Below are 17,654 nucleotides of genomic sequence, written 5' to 3' on the forward strand. Positions count from 1 at the left end.
GGGCACAGTGGGTGCTGCACCCCAGGATTAAGATGACCAATGAGAGCCGATTGCACATTCCCACTGGAGTGTTCAATGTTCCACTGTGACTTACTTATTCTTTGTAAATCCTCACCAGGATATTTTTCCACTGATTTTTGGAGAGTGGAAGGGACAGGTAGAGACAGAGAGAAACACTGATGTGTGTGTGAGAGAGACACCCACGTCAGAGAGAGACATCAACTGGCTGCCTCCCCCACCCAGGGCCAAGATGGAGCTTGCACTCAGGTGCGTGGACCTGATCAAACCCAGGACCCAGGCGCCCCACCCACGGAGCCAACCCTGCTGGGGCCTGTCCTTGTTTAAAGGAACCCAGACTCCCATTCCCCACCTCGAACCACGTGGCAGGATGTAAAGTCAGTCCCCACATACTTGGAAGAATGTTTTTGAAGTGGGATGTTGTTTGACTTCACCATAGGCCCTTAGCATCTTGCATTTTCCTACTTTTGATGGTTTACACCACCCTCCTCCGGGACCTGTGTAGCCAGCCATCAGCCCCAAGGGGCCCTGGAACTTCTCCCAGAGGAAACTGCCTGCCAGGCAAGGGCTGGAAGGCTCAGACCTGGAGGGCTGTGCTGCACTGCTAGCATTTCACACCCAGAACACCTAGACCAGCAAACCCAGGGCGGCTCCGGCTCCAGCCCTCCTGCGCCACGCACAGCCCAGCTCCTGGCTCCTGGCTCCCTGGGCCCGCAAGCTGCACACCTTTCTGGGCTCCTGCTCCAGGAGGCCGCTCAGGTGGCTACCAGGCAGCTCCCTGCTCACACCTGAGGCACCTTAGCGTGGGGGCGTTGCTGGCGGGCTCGCCCTTCTATTGGCCGCTGGCGCCAGGCGCCCTCCCGGACCACCGCTGATTGGCTGGTCTTGGGCATTTGATGGGTGGCGGGCAGGACTGGACTCCTCCTCCAGCTCCATCTGTGACCTCCAGGAAGATAGGTAGGGCAGTGGGCTTTGGCAGCATCCCCGCCTCGGTCCCTCCCCAAAGGGGGGGCGACGTCCCCCCAACACGGACCACTCTCCCGTGGTCCCTCGGCTCCCAGTCAGGGTCTGCCTCACCTCCAGGCACAGTGCTCCTCGCGCTGCGTCCCTCCCGCAGCCACGCCCCTCTACACCTGGGCTTGGCCTGCCCACCCACAGGCAGGCTGCTCTGCTGGGAGCCCGCCCAGCCCGTGGGTCCTGGGCCTTGGGCAGCGGGAGTGGAACCTGCCCCAGGCCCACTGCGCCCGCCCCCCTTCCCTCCTCCCCGCCCCCCCAGGGAGGGAGCTGCCAGAAGGAGGCCGCCTTTCTGACCCTGCACTGAGGCCAGAACCCAGTCACCCTGGACTTCTCTTCCCGCTTCCCCAGCCTTGTTCTGTGTCCCCTGGTCTCCCTTTGCCGGCCAGTGGCCGCGTGTTCCCGCCAAGCCTTGGAGACCACAGGCAGAGGCTGGCTCAGGGCAGCGGCTTTCTGTGGGGCCTGGCCGTACCTCAGGTGGGATGAGAGCGAGCCAGGCCCTTCCCCAGGAGGCGCCCACTGCAGCCGCCACAGGTGTTGGTGTTTGGCCTGGCGGTGCTCTAAGCAGGTGCCGCCAATCTGCCTGCCTCTGTCTGAGCGGGAGGACCCTGCTGGGCCCTTCTCCAGAATTAGGCTGAGCTGACCCCCCTGGCTGCCAGGGACTCCAAGTGGGGTGGGGCCTCAGGAACATGGTTGTGCTGCCTTTTGCTGAATTACACTGTTTAAAACTTGCTTTTCTCTTAAGCAGTCCCAGGAACATGGTTGTGCTGCCTTTTGCTGAATTACACTGTTTAAAACTTGCTTTTCTCTTAACACAGCCTGAGGATGCTTTGCACAAGGTAGGTGAAGGGTTTAGTGGGGACATTTTGCACAAGGTAGGTGAAGGGTCTAGTGGTACAGAGAAAGGGGTCGGAGCAAAATATCCCCACTAGACCCTTCACCTACCTTGTGCAAAGCATCCTCAGGCTGTGTTCCTGTTCCAGGTGGAAGCTTCTGAAACCTGAATCTGTTTCTCTCCCCAGATTATCTTGTTAGTTTTCAACATCACTTAGTATTCTCTTTTTGAAATTCAATGGAAAGAGCTTGGAGTGGCAGGACCTGTTCTTCCAGAGCGGCCCCAGGAAGGGAGGGAAGCAGGCGGCTCAGGCACGGCTTCCTGGCTTCGGGGTCTGACTAGCTTTCAGGGAAGAGAGCAGAGGCCTGGGGACTGGGAGAGGACCCGGGAAGGTGGCCCTGCCAGCCGGCCCTCCCTGGCTGAAGGCAGTCTCAGGCCCTCTCCATCCTGTCCTGTGAAAAGCTGACCCTCATGGGTCCGGGACCATGGAGCTAGGGGTCTGAAGCAGAAGGGGAAATAGGCGAGCACAGACAACCTAGCCTTTGACCTAGCCCATGTCTGCTATCCATCGGTGACCTGTAACCCCAGGCGGCCAGAGGGGAGGCAGGAAGAGGTTCCCAGGAGGTGACCAAGGTCCTGTTGCTCCTCCCTAGGGATCTACGCCCTGACCTGGGACAAGATGGACCACCCACCCTTCAACCCACTGGGAGGCGCTGGGGATGCCCAGCCCCTGAGCCAGTGAGTGAGGGGGTGCGGGAGGACCCAGGATCAGAAATGCCAGTAGGCACCCTGAGGAGGGGAACAAGGGGGCTATTGTGAAATCTTAGGAGAGAGCGCAGGGCAGGGCCACCTATGGCAGTCCCCTCCATGGAGACTAGAGGAGAAAATGTCCTGTCCTTGCCCAGCGCTGAGGGCCCCCGCGCCTGCGGTTTCTGGGGTGGAGCCTGGGCTGCGCAGCAGCACCTTCCAGCTGCTCTGGGGACAGCTGCTCAGCAGCCCCCGCTGTCCTGTCATAGAGAAGCTTAGCCGTCCCCAGGGCCAGCCGCCCATCTAGCCCTGGGCCTGGCTCTCTGATGAGGAGGCACAGGGCAGATGGCAGCTGCAGCCTGTCGACCCCGTCTCTTCAGGCAGGTGCTGCCAGCCCCAGAGGACTTCACACGTGTGTGGCAGAACATGGCGGGGACAGTGGGGACTGTGGGACCAGTGGGCGAGGTATGCAGTGTGTACCTGAGCGGGAGCACATCTTCTGCAGTCCCAATTGTTTGAACATTGTCATCAAGCAGAGGGAGGCTGGTGGTGACTGGATGGGACACACTGCTGCCCACCCGAATCCCACAGGCCCCCCAGCTGGAGGGGACTGTGAGGCAGAGGCCCGCCCGGCAGCCTCGACTTCTCCAGATGCTCAGCTTGAGCTCCCAGGTGGTCTTTCTCTTCCTTCCAGGAGGGACCCGTGACTCCTCCAGAGCCACCAGCTGCTCCCAGCAGTCCGGGCACTGAGCCCACAGCCTGTGCTGCCACCCCAGCGCCAACCCAGGGCCAATTGTGGGATCTGGGGGCGGAGGGAGAGGTTTTAGGCCGGCCCTCCTTCCCTGAGCCTCCTCACCGCCCCTCCCCCCGGCTGGCTGTCTCAGGTGTGTGCACAGAGCTTCTCCCCTCTCACACCGCTTCCCAACCCCTCACTCCCTAGGTGTGGCTCAAGAACCTCAGGGCCAAAGAGCGCAGGCTGCAGAGAGCACCGCGTGGGCAGAAAAGCCCTAGAGTCCACGCTTTGCTCCAGGAACCGGGAGTCTGCGCCCCTCAGCCCGTGCCTGCTGACCCTGCCTTCCAGGAGGGCCTTGTGCTCCCTGCCAGCCCCGTGCTCCCTCTGCACAGCCCCTGGCAAGTCTTCCCAGCAGCAGGTGCCAGCGCCTCCAGTTACAGCCAGGCCTGGTGGCACCCCGCGCAGGGCTTCCAGGACATGGTCCCTGCTGCACCTGCACCTGCTGCCGCTCCAGCTCCCGCTCCCACTCCAGATCCAGCTCCAGGCGAAGCCACAGTCTGGCCTCAGGTCCCAGATGATGAAGACGATGCCGAAGCCGCCCGGAATACCTCCCCAGATCCTGATTTCACAGAGGTGTTCTCTGACCTAGCGGGCTTGGAGGAGCCCTTCACCCCCAGGCCCTGGTATGACTTTGTGGGTGACAGCAGCATGAACCTTTTCCAGGTATTGGAACTCCCAGAAAGTCCGTCCCCGCCAAGTCCTGCAGGTGCCACGGCACCCTAGGCGACCAGGGTGTACGCCCACGCGGGCCAGGCAGGAGAAGCGCTGGCCAGTGCTTCTTGGTCTCCAGTTGCTCATTTCTGAGAGGAAGGAAGAGGGATTAAGAGAGAGAAACATCAATGACAAGAGAACCATTGATCAGCTGCCTACACAACCTGGTCATGTACCTTTGACTGGAATCGAACCCAGGGCCCTTCAGTTCGCAGGCTGACACTATCCACTGAGCCAAACCAGCTAAGGCTTTCTTGTTGTTTTGTTGGTTTATTTTGCTGTGCAGAAACTTTTTATTTTGATGTACTTCCATTTGTCTATTTTCTCCTTAGTTTCCATTGCCTTAGGTAGTAACTGTTTAAGCACCTTAATTCTTTTTTTTTTTTAATAAATCTTTATTATACATATTATTACAAATGTTCCTTTTTTCCCCCCCATTGCTCCCCTCCACCAGGTTCCCACCCCACCCTCTGCCTTTCCCTACCCCTCATTGTCCTCATCCATAGGTGCACAGTATATGTTCAGTCTTTTCCCACCTCCCCCTCTCCCCTTTTTCCCGAGAATCATCAGTTCATTCCCCTTCCATACCTCTGATTCTATTATATTCAACAGTTAATATTGTTCATCAGATTTTTTTTTAATTTCCTTTGTTTTTAGATTCACTTGTTGATAGTTATGTATTTGTTGTTCATAGTTTTGTGTGTGTTTTTTAATATATTGACTTTTTTTACAGAGAGGAAGAGAGAGGGATAGAGAGCAACAAACGTCGATGAGAAACGGCGACCAGCTGCCTCTTGCACATCCCCTACTGAGGATGTGCCCGCAACCAACATACATGCCCCTGACCGGAATTGAACCTGGGACCCTTCAGTCCGCAGACCGATGCTCTACCACTGAGCCAAGCCAGTTTCTGCTGTTGTTCATAGTTTTTATCTTTATTTACTTTCTCTTCCGAAAGAATCCCCTTCAGCAATTCATATAGTTCTGGTTTGGTGATGATGAACTCCTTTAGCTTTATTTATTTTATTGGTGAAGCTCTTTATCTGACCTTCGATTCTGAGTAATAGCTTTGCTGGGCAGATTATCTTTGGCTGTAGGTTCTTACTATTCATCACTTTGAATATTTCTTGCCATTCCGGTCTGGCCTGCATGGTTTCTGTTGAGAAATCAGCTGACAATCATATAGGTGCTCCTTTATAAGTAACTACCTGCTTTTCTCTTGCTGCTTTTAATATTCTCTCTTTGTCTTTTGCTCTTGGAATTTTAATTATGATGTGTCTTGGTATGGTCTTCTTTGGATTCCTCTTGTTTGGAGTTCTGTGCACTTCCTGGACTTGTAAGTCTAATTCTTTCACCAGGTGGGAGAAGTTTTTTGTCACTATTTCTTTCAGTATGTTTTCGATATCTTGCTCTCTCTCATCTTCTGGGAACCCCATAAATCTGATTTTGGTTCACTTGAAGTTGTCCCAGAGATTTCTTACATTATCTTCAACTTTCTGGATTCTCTTGCCTTCTTGCTTCTGCGGAGGAATGACTTCTGGCTCTTTATGTTCCAAATCTTTGACTTGATTCTTGCGGTCTTCCATTCTGCTTTTAGGACTCTGTATATATGTTTTATTTCAGACAATGTATTCTTTATTTCTTGTTGATGCCCCGACCCACGGGGCACAACAACGTGGGGAGAGGGAGGACCTGTGGAGGATGAAAAGAAGGGACAGGGGAAATGCAGAAATGGAGGGAAGACAAAGTTCTGATCAAGCCTCAAACTTTATTTTTAAATCAGCAGTACATATACAGCAGGAACAAAGGGGGGCAGGGTTGCTTACGCAGTGGGGTCTTTGACAGTGTATAATTGGTTTAGGCACTGAGTGGCAAGGTGGTAAGGTATCTGGCAATACAGGATTGGCTAACTGCCAGGGCGGTGTAACATTCCAAGGCCGGGCTAGCTATGGGGGAGGAACAGGAAGGGGAGTTGCAGAGATCCTCTAGAGCAAGATGTGCTAAGCGGCAGGTTATCTTTAGTTTCTGGCCAAATCCGCAGGGCACCGCATAACTTCTACTAGAAGAAACTTAATTCTAAGATGGAGTTGTATTTTCTTAAGATGGAGTTGCTTGTCTCAACTCTGATGGCTCCCAACATCTCCTCCCTCTTTGTCTTATTGACGATGGGCCTTAACCGATTGGGGGAGTAGTGACCTGGTTCCTCCCGTGGGTTTCCCAGACCCACCAGTGTTAATAGTGGCTCTTGGTATCTTTTGGGGAGGAGAGGCAGAGCCGATTGGATTTGTATTGATACCAACCTCTATGCAAGCCAGGTATACTCACAGGGAAATCCAGAGGGGGTCAAAAATTTCCCGTGACCTTGTCTTGGGAATAGGGGGTCGGAAAATTTTTGGGACCTTCCCTTGCAATGCTTTGCTCTGCACCCATATCGGTACCCATACCTTTCTCCCAGTGAGGAGTAGGTAAGCATTCCTCTGGTCATCATGCTGTCCCTGCAGGGAGGGAGCAATGGCAAAGTTCAAAATCTTGCTCACGGTCAGCTACGGCTAAATGGTGGTAATGTACCTGGATGGGTTTGGCCAAGATGCTGTCAATCTGTTGTTTTACAAAATCTGTTAACCTCCGAAAAGCCCAGGGGCCAAAGGATAGGATCAATATAAAGCCTTTGAGGGGACCCAGGATGGGGAGGAGGAAGGGGAGGAATCCATTCTTAGTACAGTAAATCTCAATAAATAGTTACAGACTTTTTGGCAAGCCATAAAATGTTGCTCTCCTACTACATAAATTATTTCCATTCTACTGATAATGGCTATCCAAACAAGACAGGGAAAATTGTTTTTTAGGCTACTAATAATAAAAGTAAAATTTAAATAATAACAAAGTTCTAATATCAAAGTAATTGTAAACAATGCCAATGCAAAACTGGATTATATATATGTTATCATTTTTAAAATTTGAATGTTAAGAGAAAAACTTTGGCTATTTAAAAATTACAAAACAATAAGAGAGAAATTAAAACTATGGCTATGTTAACATTTTTAGCTATGAAATGAAAGAAAGTCTCTGTGTTACTGATGTATATTTACTCAGTCTTTTGCCTTGTCTGCGCAAGACTTTGTAGAACACTGGCAGCTAACAGATGCTAGCACTAGTAGGAACATGATTGAAGAAGTATCTGCTGCACTTTAGTCATTTAACTTCTTTAGATGACTCTATGTTGGTAACTCAGTCCCTTGCATAGCTTTTAGGGTTTTTTTTTTTTTCTTCTTTTGCTTTGCTGTCATTAGGGCAGTCTTTAGTCCTTTTGAGTGAAGGGACACAGGAGCTTGTCTGAGTCCATTGTGGTGACACATGTAACACTCCAGCACCTGAATTGGCTTTATCGCTCCTGGAAAGATATAAAACTCAACCTCTTCCCCACATTATTACTGAATCTAATAAAATTCTTTTCTGGTTTATGCTTCCTTCCACCTAGCTGACTCGGTAGAGGCTATTGTACAGGAGGCCTGATGCCTTTTGCCTGCTGTATGATCCACTGCATCACAATTTAAAAAATTTTTAAAGTATAAAAAGTATGACTGAGGTGACACATAATATCTGTCTCCCCCTTTTTTGTTTTTAAAATGATCTTAAGAATACAAATGGCTCTTTCCACCACTGAGTGATATTTATTTTACCAGATTTGATTAGGTTTAAGTCCTCGGGGATTTATTCCTAAGGTTGGTATAGGAAGTTGGATAATATCCTGAGGACATTGTTTCTAATAAAATATGGAAATTGCCATTCTCAAATGACATTTTATAGACTGAAAATTAAATGAAAAGTTCCTCTGAATTAATGTGCTTTATAATAGCTGTTTTAATAATTTTTGCTATACTTACTATATAAGTACTATTACTATAGATTGATGGGCTTTGTAGTAAAATCTGTTAAGGTATAAATAAGGGCTTGTATTTCTATTGAAATATAAGAGGTTTGAAGGACCTTTGCTCCTCTGCTGTAGTATATCTAGCCTTTCTAGAACTGGATCTATCTGTAAAAATGTTTAATACCTGAGATAAAAAATTTCTTTTAATGTGGTTGTTAATACTATTCTCTATGTTAGATATAAATCAAGCCCCTAAGTTAGAGTTCCCAGTAGAATATAAAATATTAAGTATTTTGACTTCTATGTAGAAGGGTGTGTACACCGCCCTTCCTTGCCCTTGGTCCTGGGCAACCTGTAGCAATGCACAGGTGCTGACTGTTATCATGGCAAGGTATTTTTACTTTAAAAATAAAGCAAATTTACTTTTGAATTCATAAGCCACAAATGTTGCCTTGCCTTTAGCTTGATTAAAATGAAGGAGGCTATATATAGTTAGGATTCAATTATTTATAAAACATTGGCTTCTCATGTAACTTAATTTATATGACATTGATTATAATGTAAAAGCTAATTTATAAAGTAACTTAAGTAGGTACTTTTAATTAAAAAAATAATTGCAAAGAAACTTATTCAGTAAAACTTATAGGTTTGATACTTTATTGGTCTGATCCAAAAGCATGGCTTTTATCTTTCTTGAAATTTTATTGCTGTTGAAAAATTTGGCTATATTTAAGAAATATATTGTTTTTGCCTTTCTTATAGGCAAGAACTTTTATAATATTTAATATACATCTATTAATTTTTATTTGATAAGGCTTTCCATGCAATTTTAAGTATATTGGATCTGTTTAAAAAGTTTTCCTATAAGAAGAGAGAATAAATTTCTTGTATTACTCCGGGCCCTTGGAGCTTTCCAAGAATCATCTCTGTTAATGCCTTGAAATTTTAACATGGAAAAAAAAAACCATCAAATAAATATCTATATATGACTTAAATATTTTAATACTTGTTATTATTAACTATTATTATCTTAAGATATCAATGAGATTTAGACTAGTTTTTGTATAGAAAAATTTTTGGTGGAGATCACAGAATTAATCCTCTTTTTAATTAGATCAATAATAAGCAATTTATTTTGAATTCCTAATTATTAGAGGAAATATAATATTTTATTTTCTTAAAAATAAGTTTTTATGCTTTCAGTATTTAATCAATACAACTCTATAATTTCTCCTAATTTAATTTGTACTTTGAATTTTTAGAGCTGGCAAGTTAAATATATTTAGTAGTTCTTAGATTAATAACACTTTATATTTTTAAGAAAAATACAACACATAATCAATTAATATATTCAATTCTGTCCTCTAGGTTTTTTATGAGGCAAATTTAAACTTTAATTTTTTATTTGCCAGTGGTTTTGGGAAACTAGGTTTTGTTTATTCGACTGTAAATTATCACATTCTTTAAGATGGCTACTGACAGGACACTATATTAACTGTCTGCCGGGGGAAGGGCCTTTACCCTTTCCTCCCTTAACAAAGGATGTAGCCAGTTATCTGGACTACTTAGATTTTTATAATTAATATATTATTTATTTATATTTCAATAATCTCTTTGAGATTCTAGAATCAATTATAATTATTTTAAAGCATTTACTTTGGATAAATTCTATGACAGAGACAAATTTACTTATTTTCTTGAAGACCTTAAAAGTTAACTTTTCAATAAGGTACACTAGCATTTTGAAAACTATTCTTTATTATGGAAATGCAAATCTTGTTGTTGGAATTAGTTTGAATTTCTGTCAAGAAGATTTTTTCGCTGTTTTTCTCAGGAAAAAGAATCAGTTCTGGGTTTTTCATTTCTGTAGCCCTTGTAAAGAGTTAAGTCTAGTTCAAGACCTATATAATATCCGAAATTGGACGTGTGCGCATTTTGTCTTATACTAGCTTTCTCTTTACACGTGTACAGATATCCCAGACACATTTCTAAATTTTTAAAACCTTTTTATGGCAAGACAGGAAACTTTTAATTTATTATACTAGGAGAGCTGGCTTCTATATTGGATCACCTCATGTCTCTCCCTTCCCCCACATCCTGCTTACTTCAGGGGAAGCATCAGCAACAGAACTGGCTGAATTTCTTTTCATGCTTAAAAGATAGACATATCTCAATTTTTTTCTTCCCTTTTGGCTTTCTGAAATAATAACTAATACCCAATTTGGCCAAGATTTGCATTTCCCTGCGAATTCTCTTATAATTTTTAAACAAGGCATTAAGTAGTCTTATTGCAAGTAATCTTAATGTGGGAGAGCCGATAGCCCTGCCCTCTCCAGCTGCCTTTGAATTTATCCGCATCAGAGGCAGTTTCAGCAGTGGAGTTCCACTTATTACAGATTTTAAATTCCATACATATACTAAGATTCCAATTTCAACAAAAAATAACATTATTTTGTGATCACATAGACTTCAACATTTACTCTAAAGAGCACTTGCACTTTGTCCCATGCTTTACCGACTGAGCTAGCCGGGCTTCTACAGTATATTGTTAATTTCCTTTCCTTAGGTCGAGCCCCCGGAGACCATTTATCACTGGAGGGAGACGGGGACCTGAGAGTATAATTAGGGGATTTTTCTGGCTGTCCCGCAAGGGAGGCGCCTTGTTCCTGAGGTTTAGTTTGTGATTCTTTCTCCTTTTTAGAGTGAGAACTGTTATCCTCACTGTCAAATGACATTAAATCTTTCTCCTCTTTGGGGTTTGGATTTTTAAACTTGGGGAAACTTTACTCTTTCTCCCTTCCTGCCTTAGTACTTCTTCCCCTGCCTCAATCGCCCCTGATACAACTGGACCTTTTTGTTTTTGAGATAAAATTCCATCTATTGTTCCTTCCTGGGGGCACCATGGACAAACATCAGAGAGAAATATAAAAAAGTTACATAGATCTTTTTTTATGAGCCTTAATCCTCCGTACCTGAAGGGACTCCCTGAGCCCTAAAATACCTGTCCCTTAATGATCACCCACTTACCTTCAACAGATCAATCTCGCAGGGCAGCTAGTCCCACAGTGATCAAAGACGAGTCTTCACTCACGGGTCAATACCCTGCGGTGACTCAAGACAAACCTAGCTCTCGCCGACTTCGTGGAGGTTCAGGGGTGCCTGGCCAGGGCTTCTCAAGTGGGTGTCCCCCACAGGGGTCCGTTCCCTTGCCGCACGTTGGGCGCCAGATATGCCCCGACCCGCGGGGCACAACAATGTGGGGAGAGGGAGGACCTGTGGAGGATGAAAAGAAGGGACAGGGGAAATGGAGAAATGGAGGGAAGACAAAGTTCTGATCAAGCCTCAAACTTTATTTTTAGATCAGCAGTACATATACAGCAGGAACAAAGGGGGGCAGGGTTGCCTACACAGCGGGGTCTTTGACAGTGTATAATTGGTTTAGGAACTGAGTGACAAGGTGGTAAGGTATCTGGCAACACAGGATTGGCTAACTGCCAGGGCGGTGTAACATTCCAAGGGTGGACTAGCTATGGGGGAGGATCAGGAAGTGGAGTTGCAGAGATCCACTAGAGCAAGATGTGCTAAGCGGCAGGTTATCTTTAGCTTCTGGCCAAACCTGCAGGGCACCGCATAACTTCTGCTAGAAAGAACTTAATTCTAAGATGGAGTTGTATTTTCTTAAGACGGAGTTGCTTGTCTCAATTCTGATGGCTCCCAACAGTTGATCCCTCGTTATTTCTTGTTGATTCCTTATTATTTCTAGTTGATACCTTTTCATATCCTCATAGGACTTATCGATCTTTTCTAGGAAATTCTTGGAAAACCTTATAAGCGTGGTTTTGAACTTTATATCCAGTCACTTTTTGTCCTCCATTTCTTTTGTTCGTGATCTATTTCCTTGTCTAGGCATTTTCACAGCTTCCCTGAGGTGGTAGCCTTAAAAGTCTCTGTGTTCTTCTTGGATGGGGCAGAGTTTCATGGTGGAGTCTACAGCCTTGGCTTCTGCATGCCCTATGCGGCTCCTGAATCTCAGTGTTTCTCAGGGTCCTTTGGTACTCCCTATAAGCACCTCTAAGAGTGAGGTGCCCTCGAGTTTCGCCTGTTACCAAACAGTCTAGTCTCTCCCTCAATGAGCCCGGAATTGGGGTTCAGCTCAGTTGGAAGTGGTGTTCAGAGCAGTCTGGAGCTTTTGTATCCTTCCCGCCAGGGCAACCCTGCAGCACAGTCAACCGTCCCTTCTCTGCGCGCAATGTGCGCACCTCCGGGGGCTCTGCCTTTCACCACTCCCCTGGGTTTCCGCTTTACAGCCCAGTCTCCCTCTGAATGAGCCTGGGTCCCTGGGGTCTGGCCTAGAACTGGGGTTCAGAGCAGTCAGGACTGGGGACCAGCATAGTCCGGAGCTTTTGTCTCCTTCCCACTAAGGCAATCTGGCAGCAGAGTCAACAGTCCATCCTCTGCGCGCAATGTGCGCGCCTCCAGGAGCTCTGCCTTTGGCTGCTCCCCTGATATGCTGCCTCACAGCCCAGGCTTCCTCTGTATGCGCCTGGGTCCCCAGGGTCTGGCCTAGAACTAGGGTTCAGTGCTGTTGGGTCTGGGGTTCGGCACAATCTGGAGCTTTTATCTCCTTCCCACTAGGGAAAGCTAGCCAGGCACTTAGCCTCTCCCTCCTCTCTGGCTCTGTTCTCTTCATGCGTGCAGCGTGTCTCTGTACCTTAAGCTCTTACAGCTCCTCTAATTTTCCTTCTGGTTTTCTCTTTCTTTCTTGTTGTAGAATTTCCAGTCAGTTGACTTTCCTGTAGCTCTGGACAATGTCCATTTTATATTTTAGTTGTATTTTATTGAAATTGTTGTGTGCGGCTGCAGTTAGGTGTTTACCTGTGCAGCCATCTTGGATCCTCACGAGTTTTTTCAGAATCTTAATTCTTAATGTTTCCTTTAAGAGATTACATTAATATGACTCAGCATTTGTGGGGGTCCCAAACTTTCTGTGCTTTGGAAGGCACATAATAATGGCAGAAAATCACTCTTTGTTCAATATTCACTTGTTTTGCATTTGCTAACCAAGGGATTGAAAGAAAGTCTGCATGACTCAGGGCATCCAGGTAGACGTGTTCTCTGACCTGGAATTAAACCAGTGAGCTTTCAGGGCAAGGGATACTGCCCAACCAACAGATGTGCAATGGTCAGGGAAGAGACTAAACTTGTGTTATTATTTACTAACTAATGTATTAATTTCCATACCAACAACTCTAAACCTACTTTAATACACCCTAAACTTACCTCCTGTCCTTCTTTCTGCCTTCCCCAGCTATAAATACCATCACTCATTTTCTTTTCTTGAAAAGATTAGTTTATATTTTTCATAATACTAAAGACTATAATTTGTGTAAACCTTAACAAATATTGAATTCTTTCATGCTACCCAGTTAGTTTGCGATTGAACACTAATTCTTTATATATATATTCACTTTTCACAGAGAGGAAGAGAGAGGGATAGAAAGTTAAAAACATTAATGAGAGAGAAACATCGATCAGCAGCCACTTGCACAACCCCTACTGGGGATGTGCCCACTACCAAGGTACATGCTCTTGACCGCAATCGAACCTGGGACTTTTCAGTCCTCAGGCCAATGCTCTATCCACTGAGCCAAACCAGTTTCAGCTGAACACTAATTCTTATGTGAAAAGTTTATTATTCTTTCTTTCTGAGTAGTATTGTGTTCTGTCAATAACCATTTTATCTTTTGATCTGACTATGGTTTTTAGTATCTCCAGATTTGGGGTATTATAAATAAATTTTCAGGGAATATGGGGTTCAGTTCTTTATATAAATGTATGTTTTACTTATCTAACTGTTGAGGTGTAGGTGAGGGTTTTACTTTTTAAGACATGCAACTGTGAACTGAAATGATTATTCCCTTTGCCTTTCCAGATACCCACAATGATGAAAATTTAGGTTTTTCTTTATCCCTGTGAGCTCATGCAATATTTAATATTTTTAAATTTCAGGACTGAAAATCAGCATAGTGTTAACTTGTTTTGTTTTAAATCCATTCCCCTAAGACATTATATATATATAATTGATATTTTATAGAGTGGAAGAGAGAGAAATAAACAGTTAGAAACTTTGATCAGCTGCCTTCTGCACACCACCTACTGGGGATGTGCCCACAACCAAGGTACATGCCCTTGACCGGAATCAAACTTTTCTTTTTCTTTTTTCTTTTTAAAAATATATTTTATTGATTTTTTACAGAGAGGAAGAGAGAAATAGAGAGTTAGAAACATTGATGAGAGAGAATGATCTATCAGCTGCCTCCTGCACACCCCCCATGGGGGATGTGCCCACAACCAAGGTACATGCTCTTGACCGGAATTGAACTCGGGACCCTTCAGTCTGCAGGCCGATGCTCTATTGTATGAGCCAAACCGGTTTCGGCCCCCTAATACTTTTTTATGGTGAGCATTTGTTTATGTATGTATTTACACTGTCTTTATCTCTTTGGTTGAAAAGTCTGGTCAGAAAATTTTGCAATTTTTAAAATGAGTTAATGATTTAAACAATAGGCAGATAGTTCAGCATCCAAGAAATCTTATTTCTTTCAGAATCCCAGCTTTAATAAGTGTTCCCTCAAAATCTTCTGAACTCATGTTGTAAAATCTTTTCTGTATGTAGTCAAGAACTCACATACCTTAGGCAAACCTGAAGGACACCTGTTTTAAGCTTGTTTTTTCCTGGGACTTCCTCTATAAAGACAGGTCATGACATGACTTTGCTTACAACCCTTGTGAAAAAAAATGTGATGGCCTACACTCACTTTGGTGTTGTTGAGTCAAATCAAATATTTTAAAAAATATTTTATTTAATTTGTAGATAGAAAGGGAGAGAGAGAAACATCAACGATGGGGAAGAATCATTGTCCACCTGTCTCCTGCATTCTCTCTCCAAGAATGGAGCCAACAACCTGGGCATGTGCCTTGACCTGATATGGAACCAATGATAATTTAATTTCTAGGTACATGCACCACCACTGAGCAACACTGACAGTGCACACTGTTCTTTTGTTGTAGTTGTTGACTCTATTACAGGTCTTTCCAGTTTCCCCCATACCACTCCCACCTTTTCCCCCTCTACCCTGCTGCCTCCTCTTCTAGGCCCTCACCATATTATTGTTATGTCCATGGGCTATGTATCTATGTATGTACAGTATTAATTTTTTTCAATGATTTTATAGAGTGAAAGGGAGAGGGAGAGCTAAAAACATCAATGATGAGAGAGAATCATTGATTAGCTGCCTCTCTCATGACTCCACCCCCACACTGGAAATTGAGCCTGCAACCACGACTTCCTAGTTCATAGGTCAATGCACAACCATTGAGGCAGATCAGCTGGATTTCATTATTTTAAAAAATATACATGTAGTTTACATTGTTGATACTATCACTAATGTCTCCAATTTCCCCCTGTGTGTATATCCTTGGTGAATCTCTTACAGTCCTACTACCCTCTGCTTCTAGGACATCTGTAAGTCTTTTGGAGTTAGCCTATGGACACATCTTGTCCCTCCCCAGCCATCACTCACTCTGCCACAACACTTGTATTGAGAGGGCAGGGTGGGGCGAGGATGAGCTCCCGACTCCGCCCCGCAGGGCGGAGTTATCCCTAGCCCTCACCCAGCCAATCAGGGTTAGCCGAGGCAGTGACATCACCACCGACCTGAGTAAAACCCCTGGACTGGGCGAAATTCGCGCTCTTCCGCCATGCTGCCGGCATGAGTGGGACGGAGCCCATGCTAGCATGGAAAAGGCTCTTTTGTTTATTGCATCGGACTCGGCTCCCTGGTGGTCCTTGGGGATCACGAAGTCTGGGCATAACAGTATTCACCTAACTCTTTGGTTTGGTTTCTAGCTTGACTCAGCAGTTTAGAAAACTACATTACGCAGAATGAACTGCACAAGTGTGGGCAGAGTCAAAGGGAATTATGATGCGCTTGCCTCTGGTTAGGGCAGGACTTCCACCTTCCTCCTCCAGGTGGCCATTTTAACATTTTAGGTCTTTGTTCACAGATTCTCTGGCTTCAGGGCACTGGTAAGGAGTAGAAGGAGGCCTGGGGGGCAGCTGCCTGTGATACAGGGTGTGTCTGAGGCACTTGGAGACCCAACAGCTCGAGTTTGGCATCTCAGTGCCTCCCTGACTCCTCTCTGCTCACAGCGTTTCCTTCCACAGCATGACTCTACTGACCCCTCCAGCCTGGGGAGCGGGCCTCTCAGGTCCTGCTGCCTAGGTCCCAGTGCTCAGGATGGTGAGTCCCTCCTGGTGACACATGGGTGATGGGGAAGAAGGTAAAAGGTGGCAGAGCCATCTTGTAAGGAGGTGATGGTGGGACTAAGCAGGGAGGATTGTGAAACCCAGGACTGTTCTGGGTGTGAAGGCAACAAAAAGATGAGCTGTGGTTTTGCAAGTAATTTTAGTTTCACTCTGATAAAGCTGGGGCCATAGATGGTTGTATGGAAAAAAAAAAAAGAGGGACAATTAATCAGGTAGGATTCAAACTTTTCTTCACATTGCAAAGTGGAAGAACAGACTAGAAGATAGAGGACAGCGGTTGTGGACAGGAAGAGGCAGTCCTGTAAATAATAAGGGAACTAGAAGAGTGAGTACTGAGCCCTGAGATTATACAGGCACCTGGAGGGCACCTGGCCTCTGGGCTTGGCAAGGGCACTGAGGAGACTCAGCCCATAGAGCCTAGTGATTGCCAGGCTCCCAACAGACCATAATCTTTCCACAAAATCATTTAAATGTAGAATTGATTAGGTGTATGGGTTTGTGGAACTTATTTCAGAGCCTCACATACTTCTGGAACCTGAGATGGAGTTCTGGGACTGTCAGCCGCTCTTGTATCCCTTTGACCTGGGCACTTTTAACAGACACTAAGCCCAAAATCCTAAGGCCAGGAGTAGGGCTTCATGATGTGGACCTTGTTTCTGACAACCAGTGGAGTGAGTGTGAGGTCCTCCAGACATAGGTTCCAGAATGTGCAAAGGCTTGGAGTAAACAATGAGCGGAATCAAGAACCTGCAGGGTATGTTTATAAAAATACATATGTATTTTTATTGATTTTAGATGTATAAAAGATGGGGAGGGAAGTGAGAGAGACAGCTACAGGGATGAGCAAAAAATAGGTATTGTTTGCCTCCTTCAAATATCTACTGTGGATCCAGCCCACAACCCAGGCATGTGACCTCATACCAGTGCATGGGTTAGTGCTCAACAAACTGAGATACATCATCTAGGACAGTATACCACTTTAATACAGGGAATAATGTTCAGGTTGGTAATGGGAGTCGTAGCTCAGAAGGGACAGTGGGAGCCTGAGGACTGGCTTTCTTCCTAAGGCCACTGTTTGTGAGAAGTGGGTGTCACAACACCACACAGGGACAGAAATTGTCATGTAGAGTGTGGGGCACAGATAATCCTTTAGCAGGCCAAAGCCTTTAAAATAGAGTTGACTGAGATTAGTGGAGGTCAAAGAGTAATTTAAACAAGATGATACTAAGGCTGGTACATATCAACTTTTCTAAACTTTCACCAGGATTTTCTTGTGAGTCTTTGTGTGGCCTGGCTGTGGGGAGTTTCAATCAGTGTTGTGCATTAGCTAGAAGGC

At 45.6% G+C, this 17,654-nt stretch overlaps 1 pseudogene across 1 annotated transcript in view; it reads right to left on the minus strand.

The window, feature by feature from the left end:
* Positions 1-11,060: 11,060 nt before the first annotated feature.
* LOC311614282 (endophilin-A3-like) overlaps positions 11,061-17,654 on the minus strand; it is a 67,866-nt pseudogene continuing 61,272 nt past the window's right edge. Inside the window, exon 5 of the transcript XR_014797102.1 lies at positions 11,061-11,262. The product of XR_014797102.1 is annotated as an endophilin-A3-like (transcript). The remainder of the gene's footprint in view (positions 11,263-17,654) is intronic.

The sequence above is a fragment of the Pipistrellus hanaki genome (genome assembly GCF_964339955.1).
Source record: "Pipistrellus hanaki genome assembly, chromosome: 20".
Classification (NCBI taxonomy): domain Eukaryota; kingdom Metazoa; phylum Chordata; class Mammalia; order Chiroptera; family Vespertilionidae; genus Pipistrellus; species Pipistrellus hanaki.